Source organism: Corvus kubaryi, unplaced genomic scaffold (genome assembly GCF_017639235.1).
Source record: "Corvus kubaryi isolate FWS band 111438036 unplaced genomic scaffold, C.kubaryi_AGA036_p1.0 37249, whole genome shotgun sequence".
Lineage (NCBI taxonomy): Eukaryota > Metazoa > Chordata > Aves > Passeriformes > Corvidae > Corvus > Corvus kubaryi.
In genome coordinates this window covers 7,726,919-7,745,130 of record NW_024581072.1, presented here as the reverse complement: position 1 = coordinate 7,745,130, position 18,212 = coordinate 7,726,919, and the positions used below count along the sequence as shown (strand labels likewise).

Below are 18,212 nucleotides of genomic sequence, written 5' to 3'. Positions count from 1 at the left end.
TTTTCTTTACAGTGCCACAACAGATCAGCTGATAAAAGCAGAAAAGAAAAATCTCATAAAACTTGAACTATAAAATAGTGGAATTGTAAAGAAAGAAAGTTCAAAGTGCCATTTGAATTTGACAAAATCCTCAGACAATCAAAATACAACCTGAACCATTGCTATATGCAGAAACACCTGTGAAAAAGAGTGGACTTTTTTTAAATGTGCCTATGGTAGCATAAAAATCTAACACAACAGGATAATCTAAGAAAAAGGAGGAATAAGAAGAGACCTTTATGTAAATTTTTATATACCCACACTTTGCATAGCAAAGGGTTGGGAACTGGAAGGAATGACTCAAATAACTTGGCATTTCCCTTGACAAAGTGATCCATCTTTTTGTTTCTTTTATTTTTTCCCTTTTTTCCAATTTATCTATTTCTGTGAAATGATGAACATTTAAAGGGGTTCACAGATTTTAAAAATACTTGAAAAATATTAAAAGAATGTTAAGATTCAGGGCCTTGATTGTTAACCCAATCTAGATTGGATATTTTCTGCTTTTCAGCTGGCCCTTGACTTGTGACAGGGAACACTTTATTCAAGAAGTCACAGTGTTATGTGTGTTTAGCTTCTCTTGTCAGCAACAGGATACTTGTGTTGACACACTCAAGATGTCTCTAAGCCTTTCTCCATACTTGTCTCATCTTTGTCTCATCTTTTTGTGAGATACTCTGTAATGAAACAATTTTTGTAACTCTCCCTAGGAGCTCATTTTTCTTTATTAGGGAGCATGGTGGCATTTGGTACATTTGATTTCCTTTGTTGGCCTGCTGAAATTGCTAGAAAATTGAAATTTATTGATTGATGAGGTGATAAAATGATGAATAGAAGGATAAAACCTGAGAGGTAGAAGCTGAGTTAGAGAAATAAAGTTCAGAAGAAGTGACTTTGTTTTTAATTGAAACATAAATTTTAGAAACAGGATTATGAGATTTCATTTCTACAAATGCTTGTGGGGGTGAGTTTTAAGAGGCAAAAGCTTTCTATATTGACCCATTCTGGGCTGATAGCACCCATTGTGTGAAGCTGTATTTAGGCAATCTAAGGGCAGTAAAGACCCAGTGGGGAGGACCCCCCATAGTGCAAAGCAGAGAAACAGACAGTTCCAATATGCACCACTGCCAACACAATTTGCTTACATCATAAGATATCAGATGTAGAAAAATCTGGTAAAGGACTAAAATGGCAAGGACGAGTAGAAAAGAAAAGAAAAAAGAGGAAGAAATCATCCTTGATTTTCCAGTGAGACAATATACTTATTAAAGGATCAGTATCTTGTAAGTCACATTCCCACAATATTTACACAGGAAAAGCAACACTTTCTTTTTCTCAGAGGTCTACTGAATACTCTTTCCCCATTTTAACTATGCAAACAGATTTTCCCTGTAGGAATTTAAAAAATTATTATAATTCTAGTAAAATTAATCACCTGACTTCAAACGGGAAGAGAAGAAGATTTATAGAAACTTGTTTTCATTCAGGAAGTGTTTTGCTTTATAGCACCAAAAATCCAAAGATATGACTAACAATAAAAAGACAAAATAAAAAATGCAAAGGATTAAAGATTAATTTTTTTTGCATTCTAATTCTTAAGAAACAATCCTTTAAGTACCTTTCTCTACCACTACGCATCACAGAATACCTTAGAAAGGAACATTTTCTTTTCAAGTATTTCCATGTCTTAGGAGCCTTTTATTCCAGTAAGACAACATTCTCTAAATTAAATTAAGGAAATCACAGGTAACTTAAGAGAATCATTAAAAATGCCTGGTTTCAAAAAAAGGAAAAAATCAGATGAAGAAAAATCGAAGAGAAGCAAACTTGTAATAACAGGTTGGAGTCTGTCAAACTCAAAATATCCTCAGTAAATCACAGGAGCAGTCAAAAACTTGATCAACTCATCCCTGAACTCCCAGATATGCTCACTTCTTGCTTCATTTTGTAAGCTGACTACTGTAAACAGCCTTAGATTAACTTGGGAGCTATCAGTCTATTGCACATCCATAATAGCCCTGAAGGAAAGATGTGGTATTATTATCAGTCACTGAAAGCCTCCAGATCTAAAACACACAATCGTCCCCAGGTCTTTTCAGAAAGCACGGTATAGTTAGCTAGTTTACATAGCATATTCAGCTTTTGTTGTGAACGGCAAATGAAAAGCTTTCATGATATGAACTCACCAAATTTTGGAACGTTTTCATTTTTTGTTAATACTCATGGAAATATTCTGAGCTTGCCATATGTATTTGTATTATATTTAAATTTCTGATATGCAGAAACTTTAAAAGGTAAACACTATTTGTTGAAAACAGAACAAGATAGACTGGGATAAACTTGTTGGAATAATTTTATAACCATGTCATAAGAGGCTAAAAACAGCACTGAAATATCCTGACAGACTTCTCATACACTTGCAATACCACCATTAAATCAAAGTAAAAACCAAAACAAAACAGAAAACAAGGTTTGCCTGCAAGAAGTCCCACAGTAAGCCACTAAAAATAGTGCCTTATTTTTACTGTGCGAGGAATTGCTCTAAGTTTCCATGCACTGAAGAGAGTCTCTTACATAAATATTTGAGCTATTCTTTAGATGACGAGGATTGCCCTTGTTCTTCCTCTAGTCCCTAAAAGAGCACTGGGCCTTGATAGGATATCAAGTGCCACCATGCAAAATTTGAGGGGAAAATAGGAAGATCTTGATTTGGCAATTAATTTTCCCACTGCTTCTTGGAGATTTTTTCTAAGTTCATTGGCTAGCAATGCAATCTAAGACATTTGAGAAAGGATTTCTCCCCCCAGTTGTTTGTAGAGCTCCTAATTTTTTGGCCCATTTTTTCAGCCAGCAGAGTATCATGGAAAACTGGAAACAGTTTATCCTTTGATGAAAATGGTGAAAGGTTTGAACCCTTATTGAGATAACAAATGTAACAAGAGTTAAATATACTTAGTTTTTACAGTACAGACCACAAAAGACTACTACAAATAAGAGAGAGCAGAGAGAAAAAGTAGTATTTTCTGAAAGGCAAAATAAGAATGTCATGTGCCTTTTGTTTCTTGTGTTCCACATACTACACAATTCCAAAGCTTTGAACTATGATTGATAGTGTTATCAGTGTTGACTTCTATTTAACAGCTAACCTTTCAATTAAATACTACAAACAATTTCTTTTAAAAACGGATAAAAATCTGAGTCTTAAGGAGATAAATATTAGTGAAGCATAAAGAATCCTGATGCAACAGTGACTCCAACTTCCCATTAATATCATCAGAATAAAGCTACCATGAGAAATACAAACATATGAGAAGACTATTTTAAAAGGCTGCAGATTTCTATAAGAAAATAATGTGAAACTAGAAACACTATCCAATATGTAATGTTATTTTAAACAGTTTTCTTTTTTCTCACTACATATCAGCATGAAAATTCCCCAGTTGTGATGGGGATGATGAGTTGCAACACTGTGTTTACGAAATTGTTAGTCATCTTATTTCAGTCACTTGTTCACATTTTTCCCCTTTATTTTTTTTAGTTTTTTTAGTTCAATGTCAAAAAATGCAGTCTGTTAAAAATCTACTAATTAAATTCCTAGTTTAGACTTCAGAGAATAATTCTGTTGCAGCAGTAAGTGGTCAATAACATTTACTTTTCCCAACTGTTGCAAAAATAATTCTGTCGCAAATACCTTTTCCTGAAAACAGGCAGAGTACAATGGTAGTGCAGCTATGAAATACATACAGATATCGCTGACCTGCATCTATCTGAGTGTACTCCAAACCTAGAACTCTAAAGAAATTAATTTGAAGACGGTTTTTCTGTACTTCTGTTTGGGCTGTCTTTTACCCATGAGGTCATGTCTGGAGGTTGTACAGTTCAGAGCACAAGGTACGGTGCCACCTGAACACACTGCTGTAATATTTCCTGAGCCTAACTGTGTATTTGTATGGTACAACTCACATTAGCATAAGCTTGGAATTTGTTCACCAGTATCTACTGCTGCCCTAGACGCACTTCAGGACAGTTTTGAATAGCTGTGGAAAATAAAATATTACTCCTTATTCTTTACAAGTTAAAAGTGATCCATAAGTTGGTAGAGTCTCAGCTTAGCACATCATGTTGATTCATAAGCTTAGTTTTTACCAGAGTGCCATGTTCCTGCATAGCTTTTAAGACTTTGACTTTAAAAGATAAAAGCTACAGCAACATACAGAAAAAAAGAAACAAAACTGTTCGTGCTTTTCTCCCTCTCTTGTGAAACATCCATCAAAATCAGACAAGGCCGACAGACTTTTGGTAATGTTTTAATGTATCCCTACCACATTGCTTTATGATAGGTCAATTGGTTTCTACAGATTGTTCTAAAGAATGAGATGGATTGTTTAAACAGGAGTCTTAGAGATGAAAGAGAATTCTCAGTATCTAATAATAAAATAAACATTGCGGTAAAACAAAGAGGCAATCAGCCCTATAAGTCACGCACCTAACAACCTTAAAATATAACTTGTATAGATTCCACTAATCTCTGTTAACTTAATTATTTACATTTTTTTTCATTCTTCTCGGAGTGGTTATATGCTGTTGGGTGTAGAGATTCTTCCTGCTATCACAATGCAAGGAAATAACTCAGCCTCCTTTTGTCAAAAACGTGCTTTCTGTAAAGAAAAACAATTTACTGCACAAAATAAAGAGCTGCTCAGAACCAACATTGTAATGGCCATTTTCATTTGTGATTGTGAAACAGAGAGATTTTTTTGGTGGAGGGAGTAGTGAGATAGGACTTGCAATTGAAAAAAGCCTGAAAACTGTCAATAAAGAACCCCCTATTTCAGTAGACTTACCTGTTTCATGCTTTTAAAAGTCCAACACTTCCTCTTTACCCCACAAATCTTTTAGCCACTGGGTGAAGTCAAAATACAGCATTTGATCATAATAATCCCAATCTCTCATGGACAACAGCATCTCTCATGACACCACACTCAGAATGCTTAAAATGGACCTGGAAAACACAGATATTCTTACATTTTTATTGAGATATACTCAGCCATGTCTTAGGATAAGGAAACATGAGCACTTAATCAATGACTATGTTATAAAGGAGTATAAAGCCATAAATATCACTTGGTAAACAAGACGGGGACTGAGAAGCTCATGTTCCAGACAGTGTGTTTTAGCTGAGTATATGCAGTTCGATTGCAATTATTGACCCATTAAAACTGTCAGGAATAATAAATAGTATTTATCTGCTTTAAAAAATTGCAGATTTTCAGACATAGACTTGTAAGTCTTTTCTCATTTGAATTTCAAAATTAATAACTTCTTTTGAACCAAACAGAATCTTATCTGAGAAAGGTCATGGAAAGGTTTCAGTACAATTATAGCTAGTTGTTCCATGAGAGCTTGCTGAGTACCATTTTGCTCAGTATCTTTAAAAGGAAAATGTAGCATGCAACTGGATGATGCAATGCAAACTCATACCAATAAGCACACTCCTATCTTTACTAAGTAAAACAAGCAAAGAATTCAGGTGCCATATTGACAGATGGTTATAATGTTTATCCAGAACTCTGCTTCTGTATGGTTGTAATATTTCTTGAAAAAATTTTTTACCGTTTACAAGTACCTTTCAGTAATTCACAGAATCGCAGAATCACTTCTGCTAAAGGAACCCATGAGCAGTGCCCCCTAGAAAATCACTTTTGAAGTCAGTGGGTCACTTTTTAAGCACCACCTCCTAAGGGCACAGTAAAAGACAATTCCAAAATGTCAGAAATCAAGTAAGCAGGACAAAAGGCCAGCCTGGGATCTTCTTTTGGAGATAAGGCAAAAAAAGGAAGGTGTATGTGGGAGCAAGGTCAAGTGATGTGGGAGGAATACAGAGGTGCTGCTCGCCATTGTAGGGAGAAAATTCATTCAAAAATAGTTATAGAGCTGACTGATTTCATCACAAAGCCTCTCTTGATTTTTTGAATGGTCTTGGGTATCTAGAGAGGTCCTAGCTGACAGGAAGCTGAGGAATGTTGTTCTAATTTTTAAAAAGGCAGAGAAGAATGAGCTTGTAAAATACAGGCCTGTCAATCTCACTTCACTGCCTGGTAAGGCTATGGAGAAGATTATTCTGGGAGATATTGAAAAACACCTGAATGACGCCTGAATGACAACACAGTAGCCAGCATTGCTTCTTGAGTAGAAAGCCCTGCTTATCAAACCCTTTTTCTTTTTATGACAAGGTAACCCAACTAGTTGATCAAGGGAAGCCAGTTGATGTAATCTTTTTGGATTTCAGTAAAGCTTTTGATACTGTCTCTCACAGAAACCTTCTGGACAAAATGTCCAGTGTTCAGCTGGATAAACACATCATGTGAGCAACTTGCTCACAGGTCATGCACGAAGGATTGCAGTGAATGGGGTAACATCAGACTGAGGAACTGTCACTGATGGGCTCCCTCCTCAACCCTGCGCTCTTCAGCATGTTCATTAATTGCCTGGACATAGGACTGGAACGGATACTAAGTAAGTTTGCAGATGATACAAAATTGGGAGAGGCTGCCGACTCTCTCCAAGGCAGGGAAGCCCCACAGAGGGACCTGGACAAATGAGAAGGCTGGACAATCGCCAGCCATATGAAGTTCAACAACAGCAAGCGCCACATTCTGCATGTGGGACAGGGCAATCATGGATGTATGTACACACTGGGGAATAAGATGCTGGAAAGCAGTGCCACAGAAAGGGACCTGGGGGTCCTGGTCAGTGGCAAGTTGAATGTGAGGCAGCAGTGCCCTGGCAGCCAGGAGGGCCACCCATGTCCTGGGGTGGATCAGGCACAGCATCACCAGCTGGGCAAGGGAGGGGATTGTCCTGCTCTGCTCTGCACTGGGGTGGCCTCACCCCGAGTTCTGGGGGCAGTTTTGGGTGCCACAACACAGAAAAGACATTGAGCTGTTAGAGAGTGTCCAAGGGAGGGCACGAGGATAGTGAAGGACCTTGTGGGGAAGCCGTGTGAGGAGTGGCTGAGGTCACTTGGTCAGTTCAGCCTGGAGAAGAGGGGACTGAGGGAAGACCTCACTGCAGTTACAACTTCCTTGTGAGAGGAAGAAGAGGGGCAGGCACTGATCTCTTCTCTGTGGTGACAGCGACAGGACCTGAGGGAATGGCCTGAAGTTGTGTCAGGGAGGTTTAGGTTGGATGTCAGGAAAAGGTTTTTCACTCAGAGGGTGGTTGGGCACTGGAAACAGGCTCCCCAGGGAACTGATCACACCACCATGTCTGACAGAGTTCAAGAAGTGTTTGGACAATGCTCTCAGGCACATGGTGTAATTCTTGGAGATGGTGCTGTGCAGGGCCAGGAGTTGGCCTTTGATGATCTTTGTGGGTCTTTTCTGTGATTCTTTGATTTATGTTGGAAAAGACGTCTAAAATCATTGAGTCCAACGTTTGACTGATCTAGACCATACCACTAAGCTTCTTGTCCAGTCATTTCTCGAATATCTGCAGGGATAGTGGCTCCACCACTGCCCTGGGCAGTCAGTTCCAATGCTTACCAACCCTTTCCATGATGTCCAAAATGAACCTTACCTCGTTCAGTATGGACAGGCTATGTCCTCTTGTCCTGTTACTGGTTTCCTGGGATAAGAGGCCAAGCCCTATCTTTCCATGAATCTCCTTTCATGTACTTGAAGAGAATTGTAAGGTCTCCCCTGAGCTTTCATTTCTCTAGGGTAAACAACTCCTACTCCCTCAGTCACTCCTAACATGACTTACAGTTCAAGTGGATACTTCTGTTACATTCTAGATGTTTTTTTTCAGAATTTAAACTACAGTGCACCTACCTCTTTCACTAAAAGGATGAATAATGTAGATGAGATGAGTTTACTTAATAAAGCTATTTTACCTTTTTTTCTCTGTCACTGAAATGCTTAGACCAATGCACAGATATCACAGAGAATACCAAAAGGCACCCAGATAATGGTCAGTTCATCCAGTAGATACACTAATCTGTGCTTTCCTTAAAAGACCCAATTTGTTGTTTCAGTCCCTGTTGAAATGTAAAGAGCACTACTCCTAAACATCTCAAAAATTCTGTATGTTCCCATTCCACAAATGTTGCATATGATTTTAACAGAGAGCAGGAAAATACATGCACAGAGGTGAGTGTTAGATCCATACATATGTATGTAAGGTAAAAAGAAAATATTCTATCCCCATTAAGAAATATCTGAAAGAAAATGACAGTAAATTTAGTTTTACAAGGTATTTCAGAAGTTGACATATAGTATGGCTTCCCAACAAATCAAAGTTTTTAGCCTGCAACAACTGAACTGAGTGGATCAAAAGAGAAACTGTTCAGCCTTCATCAGTCATTAGCAGATGTTCTAAAAGTTGCACAACCAGAAAATATTTCTGAAAGACGGACAAGATTGCACTTAGCCCAGTTTGGAAGTGAGAGTTCAGTGCATCTGAAGCATGCTGAAACACCATGAAAAACAAAGTTTCCAAGCGTTAAAAATTTATCATTCATGACTTCAAATGGAAGAGCAACCATATCTATTGTTTTAGGAATCTGCTGGACTAAATGACCAGGAATTACGGCATTATCTTTCATCATACACAGGTGAGATGAATGCAGGAAAAGTTAAAGATTGATGGAACATACTTTGAAAATCAACTGAATATATTGCATTGAGATGCTGATGGATTTTTTTTGATCTAATACAGTCACTAATCAGTCACTGGTTGATGTGTGGGTCTTCATGCTTAAACACAGAACTGAATTTTACTGAAATTGAGGAAGGAACACACTAATATGTATCAGAATAAATCTATTATGGAAATCAAAATATATAGGAAAGGATGCTTTTACTTTATTTGGGATTTCCACTGTGACACCTCTGATGGAGCAGCAAGAGAGTTTTCTCCAGAAGCATAATATCATAGACATATAAAGGTGTATAAACAAAGATTAAAGCTTTTAGGAGTATCTTCCAGAAATGCACTGGAAAATTTCATTAAATTGTTGTTATAAAATTCTCAGAATATGTCAGACTGTGTATGGTCAAAGTTAAATACTCCAAATATTTATCTAAAATTATGTGATACTTTTGCATCTTACAGTGAAAGAAATTAACTAAGATTTCGGATTTGGAGGCATCAGGATTGTATGACCAACTTTGATCTTTAATGTAAGTGAGAAAGACAGAAGACAATATAATCGAGGGGTAAATCTGCTGGATAAAGGTTGAGATCTCCAGAAATTAGTATTTGATAATAGCATAGACAGAGAGCACTCCTGAGTCAGAAAAAGGGAAACTGGGCTAAAATGGTCAAGTCGAGAACTGATGCCTGACCTTGACCACTTCTCTAAAGTGACAGACAGCATAGAGAACAGAAATTCTCAGTTCCCTTGAAGTTGAAAATAACAATCAAATTAGATGAAAGAACATAAAAGTAGACCTACAGGATGCTAAATTCAGCTGGAATCAGTGGATAAACAGATAATGAGGGACCTAAGATGTTTTTGGGGCAAAGTTATGTAACAAGAAGCAACAGTGCATCCCCTAAGAAAAGTTCAAGGCAGGGCCACTTACAGTTTTGGGTGCCTCAGTGAATACAACCACCAGAAACTCTTTTAGATGACCTGCTAAGACCACAGAAGGAATTTCGGTAAGGGGTTGAGGCATGTAAATCAGTGCTAGGAAAAGTGATGTTCATCTATTAGCTAGGAAGTATGTCATAATGAATGTGTATGATCCAAGGCGAATAAATACCCTCTTGTAAAGTTTCATGACACACATTTGATAGAGGAAAATCCTCCAAATGTGTCCAGCACTGTAATAAAGAATTCCTCCTTTCTAATACTTCAAATTTTGTTAGAAAGCATATTCTCTGGCCGATTTTGGTGTCAGAAGAAAAAGAAAACTGCTTAAAATTAGAACAGTCAAGAGCAGAAAAAGTAGACAGGAATGGTACCTAACACAGTGAGGGTAGGTACCCTGTCTCTAATCACCAATAGATGGAGCAAAAGGCAAAATTCCCACTAATATGATAACTCAAATCCACACATTTGTGCTAACAAATGGAGATCACCTGTTAGTTCAGGATACCACAGAGGAAGATTCCTCCTTCAAGAATGCTCCAAAGCCACCTTTCACTGGAGTGGAGGGTGAAACACAGGAAGACAAACACAAAGAATATGGAGTAGACTGTGTACAAGCAAACACTAGGTGAGAGGCATCAACAAATTTTAAGGATGAAGAGTTGAATATGTGGCAACAGGTGGCTTTGCGCAATCTCCTATAAAAATATAGCACTGAAGACAGAGCACGAAAAAAAGTGGGAGAAAAGATATGTTTGATCCTGTTTTTTGCTGGTTTTGGCTATGATGGGGTTAGTTTTCTCCCTAGTAACTAGTATGGGGCTTTGTTTGCATTTGTTCTGGAAACAGTATTTCTAACACAGGGATAGTTTTGCTACTGCTGAGCAATGCTATGACAGACACAAGGCCTTTGTTGCTCCTCACCTATGCCACTGGTGAGGAGGTTGAGTAGTGCACAGGAAGTTGGCAGGTGACACAGCTGAGAAAGCTGACCCCAACTGACCCAAGGGATATTCCATACCACATGGCATCAGGCTCAGCATATAAAGCTGGAGGGAAAAAAGTAAGAGGAGATGTTTGGAGTGATGGTATTTGTCTGCTCAATTCTACGTTAGGCATGATGGAGCCCTGCTTTCCTGGAAATGGCTGAACAGCTGCCTGTGGATGGGAAGTAGTAAAGGATTTCCTTGTTTTGCTTTCCTTTACCTATTGAACTGTCTTTTTCTTAACCCACAAAAGTTTATTCACTTTTACCCTTCAGGAGGGAGTGAACAAGTGGCTGTCTGGGGCTTAGTTGCCAGCCAGGGTTAAACCATGATATCTGACAATTCTGTTTCATAAGTCAGACCCACCATAAAAATCAATGGAGCACAAGGATACCTACACAAAATCCAACAAGAATAAATGAGGAGGTGAGGTCTGTAGAGAAGTCCCAAGAAAGAAATATTGAGCAACAAAGAGAAACAATGTGATGAGAATTCAAATGGATTTATATTAATTAATTAAGAATCAACACAAAGTGGAGAAGAGGGGAAACAAAAGAGCAAACCATCTGTGATTGCACTTGTGCATATACTTTCTGGTAATTCTAGAAAAACCAACTCACCTAGCATAGGATTCAAATTTTGTGCTCATCTCAGGTGCTGAAAATAGGTTATACCTTGATTACTCACGAAGTTATAATTTTTCAGAAAATGAAAGGCTTAATGCTGATAATAGCCACTGCCTGTCAGTAATTTTTGACTCAGAATCCATGGTAGAGCTTTAGATCTGGAGTGCTCATAAATGAAATTTAGATCACTTTCAACAGTAAAAGCAAATAATTTATTATTTAGGAATTACTTTTCTTGTCCTCTTCTGAGGAGTTCTTTTACCAGACCCACTTGTATTCAATGTCACTTTTTTCCTTACATTTTTTTGGGAAAAGGTGATTGATTTTCAAGGATGACCTCCTCCAGACTTAGGGGTGGTCCACCACTGCATACAGAAGCTAAGAAGAGTCCACCTTCAGTAATCTGAGGATGATAAAAAGCAGGAAGGAGTGATTGATACATCAGATGGATCTACTGCCATTTAGAGGGCATCAACAGGCTGGAATAATGCGTCAACAGGAACTTCATAAAACTCAGTAAAGGGACATACAAACCCCTGTATCTGGGGAGGAATGACTGGGCCAGCACAAGTGCGTGGTGCAGGTTGACTGGCTGGAAACCAGATCTGCAGAGAAGAACTTGGAGTTCCTGGGGGACAAGCTGACCATATTCCAGCATGTTGCAGCAAAGAGGGTCTGCATTAGGAGACAGCGCAGGTCGAGGCATCTGGTCCTTCCCCTCTGCTCAGACCCTGCGGGACATACTGAGAGGGCTGTGCACAGCTCTGCCCTCTCCAAAACAAGTGACATGAACACACTAAAGCAGCTTCAGCACAGGGCCACAAAGATAATGGGCTGGAGCTTGTCTTATGTGTGGAGTGACTGACAGTGGCTGGGACTCTCCACCATGAAGAAAAAAGCCTTGGGAGAATTTTATCAATGTGTATAAATACATATCAGGAGCAATTGAACAAGATGAAGTTAAACTCTTTGCAGTAGTGCGAAGTGGTAAGACAAGAGACAACCGCAAACTGAAATAAATGAAATCCTGTCTGAACCTAAGAAAATAATTTTTAGTGTGATGTTGTTTGAACACTGGAGTAGGTTCACCAGGAGATTTGGAGTTTTCATCCTTGGAGATATTCAAAATCTGACTGTACACAGTCCTAAGTTACCTCCTCTAGCTGATTCTTCTTTGAGCAAGGGCACTGAACTTGACTATCTCCAGAGATGCTTACCACACTCATCCATTCTGTGATTCCATGAAGTCCTATAGAATGCTTCAAAGAATGCAAAAATCTTCAGCTTCTGTTTACTTCACAATACTTTGAGATGTATCAGTGTAAACTCTGTTATAATAGCATATTGTTTTACAACAATAAAAAGAGAGAAAGTTTATTTTGTCTTTACTCTGCTAAGACAGTGGGTTTAGTGCAAGAATACTAGCTGTGACTTTTGAAGTAATACACATTCATCAAAACTGGCACTTAAATAAAGAATCTGCACAAGAAGGACATGTCACTATATCTAACCCCCCAGAACCCTATTTAAGTAGACAGCTTTAATATTTAACATCAATTTCATTCTCTACTTGTTCATTTTTACCATTACTGCAGTACAGTTTTTGAAAGTGAACTGAGGTAACACTGGAGAGAAAGCAAGGCTAAAGTCTGGAATATTTTTAAAAGCATAATGCCACAGAACAAACACCTAAGTGTGCTCCTTCTGTGCTAGCAGAATCACACAAGCAAGGCATGAAAAATAAGCCTACACATTCTGTTGCTTTTCCACGACTGAAAACAAAATAAACAAAGTGGCTACATTTTGCACTTTCTTCGTTCAGGGATGTTTTATTGAAGCAGAATCCAATTTCCATATATGAGAGGCTTTATGATATCACTAGTGACAATACTCTGCCATTTCTTTACACCTTGGGAGCTTACAGTCTGTGATGGCCTGAAATTCCACTCAGGTTTGAGAATTACACTGCTAATTGCAGTATTAGCATTTTGCTAGTCTTGCTTAGCAGTTTCATGACTATGCCTAGGTCTCAAAGAAGAAAGAAATGAAAGATGTGGAGACCTTCTCTTTGGCTCATTCTGTGTAAACTCTGGGGATATATTCATCTCTCACTCTATTTTTTATCATTTTTTTTAGTAGTCCTAATGGAAAAAGAGGGCACCATAACGGGAGTTTCATACTGTATCATACCGTATAAATGGTATGGACCATTAACTGACCCAAGGGTTTAACATTTAAATCAAGAGTTCAGACAAAGGGTGGGGAAAAAGAGCTGGCTGAGAGAAAAGAACACAGATCCAATATAATATAATTTCTGCTGACTTGTTTTAAATGTTGGTTCTGAATTTTCAGACCTTTCAGTGGGTTTGTGACAGAGTGATTGCAGAGGTAGCAGAGCGGCAAAACAAAGAAGAAAGTTGAAAGGTGCTTGGGACAAAGAGTGGGAACTTTCAGAAGAGAAAGTATTGTGATGGTGCCATCACTATCTCTTTTTATAGGTTTGGGGGTCTTTTTGGAGCTACAGTGTAGGGTGAAACAAAAGTTAATGTTGTAAATAAGACCTCAACCATAATTCAGCAACAGACTGGATCTCAGAAAATGGATCAGTTTGTTTTCAAGGATTCAAAGGATATTAAAAATCTTCACTATTCTCTAACTCTACTGCAATCTGCCTAAAGAAGAAGAAAAATGTGAGAAGGAAGGAAGGAAGGAAGGCAGGAATGTGGGAAGGCAGGAAGGAAGGAAGGGTGGAAGGGCACCAAACCACTGTTGCGCGCAACTAAACATCACATAGCCTCATTTTCAATTCTTAGCTAATTTTTGAGAGTGTAATTTCTTTTTTCCCTTTCCCTTTCCTTTTCCCTTTCCTTTTCCCTTTCCTTTTCCCTTTCCCTTTCCCTTTCCCTTTTCCTTTCCCCTTTCCCTTTCCTTTTCCCTTTCCCTTTTCCCTTTCCTTTTCCCTTCCCTTTTCCCTTCCCTTTTCCCTTCCCCTTTCCCTTCCCCTTTCCCTTCCCCTTTCCCTTCCCCTTTCCCTTCCCCTTTCCCTTCCCCTTTCCCTTTCCTTTTCCCTTCCCTTTTCCCTTCCCTTTTCCCTTCCCTTTTCCCTTCCCTTTTCCCTTCCCTTTTCCCTTCCCTTTTCCCTTCCCTTTTCCCTTCCCTTCCCTTCCCTTTTCCCTTCCCTTCCCTTCCCTTCCCTTCCCTTCCCTTCCCTTCCCTTCCCTTCCCTTCCCTTCCCTTCCCTTCTTTAATTTTTATTTTCCTATCCTCAGTGTTGCATCTAGCACCTTATTTTATAAAAAATGCGGTTCTCAAACAATGAGTTACAGGAACACGACCTTTGATACACAATCAATCAAAATGAAGGCTCAGTAAAGAAAAATTTAATATAATCATGCAGACATTGCATTTTTCTTCCTTTTTCAGATTTCATTATTTAAGAATGCAAGTCACAAAACAGAACATAACTTATCAGTTCATAAATTTGTTAAAGCTATTTCATTTATTTAAGAATGACAACATATATGACCTGTGATCCACTTGCCAACCAAAAGGACAAAATACACATACATCCCACCTTTTCCATATAGAAAAAAGAAAATTCTTAACATTTGCAAACATAAGATTAAACAATTTAATTTTTAACTGTCTTGCAACATAAACACAAATAGTAATAGAAGACATACTCAGATCAAGTAGTTTTACTAAGGGAATTACAAATAACATACCTTAAGACTTAGTGGGTTCAAGTCCTGGAGACAATCACTGCACCTTTGAAAACAAAATTTATCTGTTAAAATTATTGCAACTAATTTAGTTTAGGATGAAAATTCCTGTCCCCTGAAATCTTTTATTTAGCACACTTTTCAAGCTTCCTTGGTACTTAGTAGCATGCTCCTGTCTGATTTCCAGCTACCTTCAAGGGATGAGTGCAATTTGTTCAGTCCCTCAGTTCCCTTTTTGAGTTTTCCAAAAAGAAGGTTCACTGTACTATACAGTCCTCCCCAGCCCAGTTTTCCTTCCTGGATTTCTGTTCATTTTGTGTTATGAAGCCTACCAAGAAACCTTTCTAAAGCAACTATTTTATGAAGTGGGTTTGAACTGTGTTTTGTAGTCCCTCTGCAGCACTGTTAACTGCAGCAGCAGTTAACCAACAAACTGTTCAAGAATAAATACTAATCTCATAGATGACAGAAAGAAAATACCTGGCACCAACCTCTTACTCAGCTTTTTTAGAATGAAGGAGAATGTAATGACTTTTAGTTTACCAATACTAGTGTCAGCACACTGGACAAAGCAGATAGGCAGAGCACTGGGAACAGTTTATTTTACCAAGGAACACCTTGATAAGCCTTTTCTCATCCTAACTTTTGTTTTGCACATGTTATGTGAATGACATCATACTCTCTCATACTCTGTTGTGGAAGAATCATTGGAACATATCCTTTGCTCCTCTATTTGTGCAGTGATTTCAGAAAAGTAATAAAAATTTACAGTATTTAAGTATCTTACCCCTTGAGTTCAAGATATCAAAGCCCCATTGACAAACAGACAATGAAAGCATATTATTTTCTGAGAGAAGAATACTCCTATGGTAGCATGTCCTTACCATCCCTTGTTCTACCGTAGATATATATTTATAAATGTATACTTATACTATTATAAATCTATACAGACATGTATATGTATGTATATAGCATTGACATATATTCTTTTAAATACTGCCTGAAAATATTTTATTCCTCATCCCTTTGAAAATGTCTTAATTCATAAAACATTGGACTTGCCACATCCAATTTTCTGTAAGTGTGAATTTACCTGCCACCTTTGAAATACGATAAAGCTATGGCCCAAGTACTCTACTGTTACTCTACTGCAGAGTTTGCCTTACTATAATATAGGTAGTAGAACCATCCTATTCACCTTAATTTCACAGGTTTATATGTTTTATAGCAAAATACAGTTTATGGGGATGATCCAAGATATTTCCTTTATGTTCGTGTCATTAAATGATCTCTGTAAAAGCCATCACAGTGGTGTAAGAATCAGAGTAACCCTGTTGCTAAAGCTGCTGTTTTATTGGTTAGAACAAGGAAAAGTGTATTTCCCCACCTTTAACAACTTGACTTTCGTCTTATTGGAGATAAGTTCTGATTTTTTGGTGTATCAAAATTTTTCTCATTAAGCGTATCTTTGTGTGTACAGATCAACATGCCACCATTTATTTCATTTTAAAGACACTGAAACGTCTGACAAACATTTTCAATTTCATTAATCTGCATATAAAAAAGTAAATTTAGATAAGTATTGTTGCAGAAAAATAAAATTTAAAAAACCCAAACCTAAACTGAAAAACCCCACCCAAAGCTAAAATTTGGTTATTTGAATTAATCATCTTCAAAATAAACCTGAAACAAATGCATTAATTTCAAGGAAGCAGATCTTCCTTCTAAGTGGAATGCTTCAGGTAAACACACTGATGGCTTTTGCAACAGTATGAAAAAATGCCCTCCAGCTATGAAAAATAGAAAGCATTTGAAGAATATAATTTTTTAGCTTAATTCCTACTTAATAGAATACATAAGTCTCTACCACCTCATAAACACAGAACTTACTGTGTTACCAAGCTTTCTTTCTGCTGTACATATTACAGGCTTTCTTATTTTAAGTCCATATTCCCAAACAGATCTTTTGCTAATGTTCTCTTCAAAAATTCTACAACTCTTATTTCATGATACTATGCACAAAATGCTTTTCAATCATTCAGACTGACATGGTGGTTTAGACTTCAGCTGATGTAACAGCTAATGTTAAAAAAATCACCAACTTGATTTGTACTTAGCTGAAGTCAATAGAGATAAAGGTTACCAGTGACCTCACAAGTCCTGATCCTCCAATTACTGTATTTTTGACAATAATGTATTTCCTGGATTGTTGACACAGCCACATTGCAGTCAAGACTATCAGCTCCATTGATCACTGATGCTAAAGTAGATGACTTCCTTCAGTGATGACTACACTACATTTCACTAAGGAACATCATTTGTTAAAATTTACATATATTCTGAAACATTTATTTGATTAAAAAACCCCCCACAACTTTCATATGCTTAGAACAATCTCACAAGAGACCAACATACTTCACACACCTAGTCAATTTATTTTATCTCAAGAACCAATTAATTCAGTTTCTGGCACAGTTTGTTCAAATGCAAAAATAGAAATCCTGATTTGTAAAACAAATAGATACATATATCAACACATCAGGTGCTGGGATTAGTTTACTCCAAGAAGCAATAGACTATGAATTGGATTTTCTTTTTTCTGTTAATTATGACCAAATACCTCTTTGAAACAAAATGATGCCAGTGATGCAGTTGAGACAGCTTAGTGTCAACGACAGAACAAGATGCACCATGACGAATCATAAAATATTCAAAGTATGACTATTCAGTTGCTGAAAAATTTCCAGCCTATGTTAGGCAGAAATTTCTGTCAAGGATTGTCAGGTTATCGTTCTAGCATCCCCATGCTTTAAAGGAGCCCTCATTCTCTGCTGAAAGAGCAGCCTTTTGCCACAAAGTTGCCATTTTGCTGATTCTCTGAAAATCTGGCAAAAGTGGTCAAGTTACAAGGGTTGTGTGCATACACAGTAGAGTGAAGGGGAAAATCAAACTGTAGCTGCTCAGAATTGGTAATTTGTGATCAAGGAATGACCTGGCATGGAGGACAAGAAGGTCCAGCTGCGAAAGAGCTTGAACTGGTTGGACATAGGAATGACAGGACAGAACTCCCTGTAGGGGAGTGGAGTTTCCCTTGGGAATGAGGCATGTTGCAGAGCTGTCTTGCAACAATCCATCACTCATGGACATGAGTGCTCAAATGCCAGAGGCCACCTTTGGGCAGCAGAACTGGGATGGGGAATGGATCCAATGCTGGGCTGATGTTTGTGCGACTGGTACCACCGCG

General features: G+C 37.9%; 1 protein-coding gene across 7 annotated transcripts in view; it reads right to left on the bottom strand.

Moving 5' to 3' along the window:
• LINGO2 (leucine rich repeat and Ig domain containing 2) overlaps positions 1 to 18,212 on the bottom strand; it is a 506,482-nt gene that overhangs the window by 168,548 nt on the left and 319,722 nt on the right. For 3 of the 7 annotated variants that reach the window (XM_042023605.1, XM_042023604.1, XM_042023607.1), the window contains one exon: positions 14,972 to 15,014. The gene's annotated coding sequence lies outside the window, so the exon portion shown is untranslated. Of the gene's footprint in view, positions 1 to 1,850; positions 4,698 to 4,748; positions 5,042 to 14,971; positions 15,015 to 18,212 lie in introns of those variants that run through there. The other 4 variants (XR_006015296.1, XR_006015299.1, XR_006015298.1 and 1 more) reach the window with 3 other exon arrangements.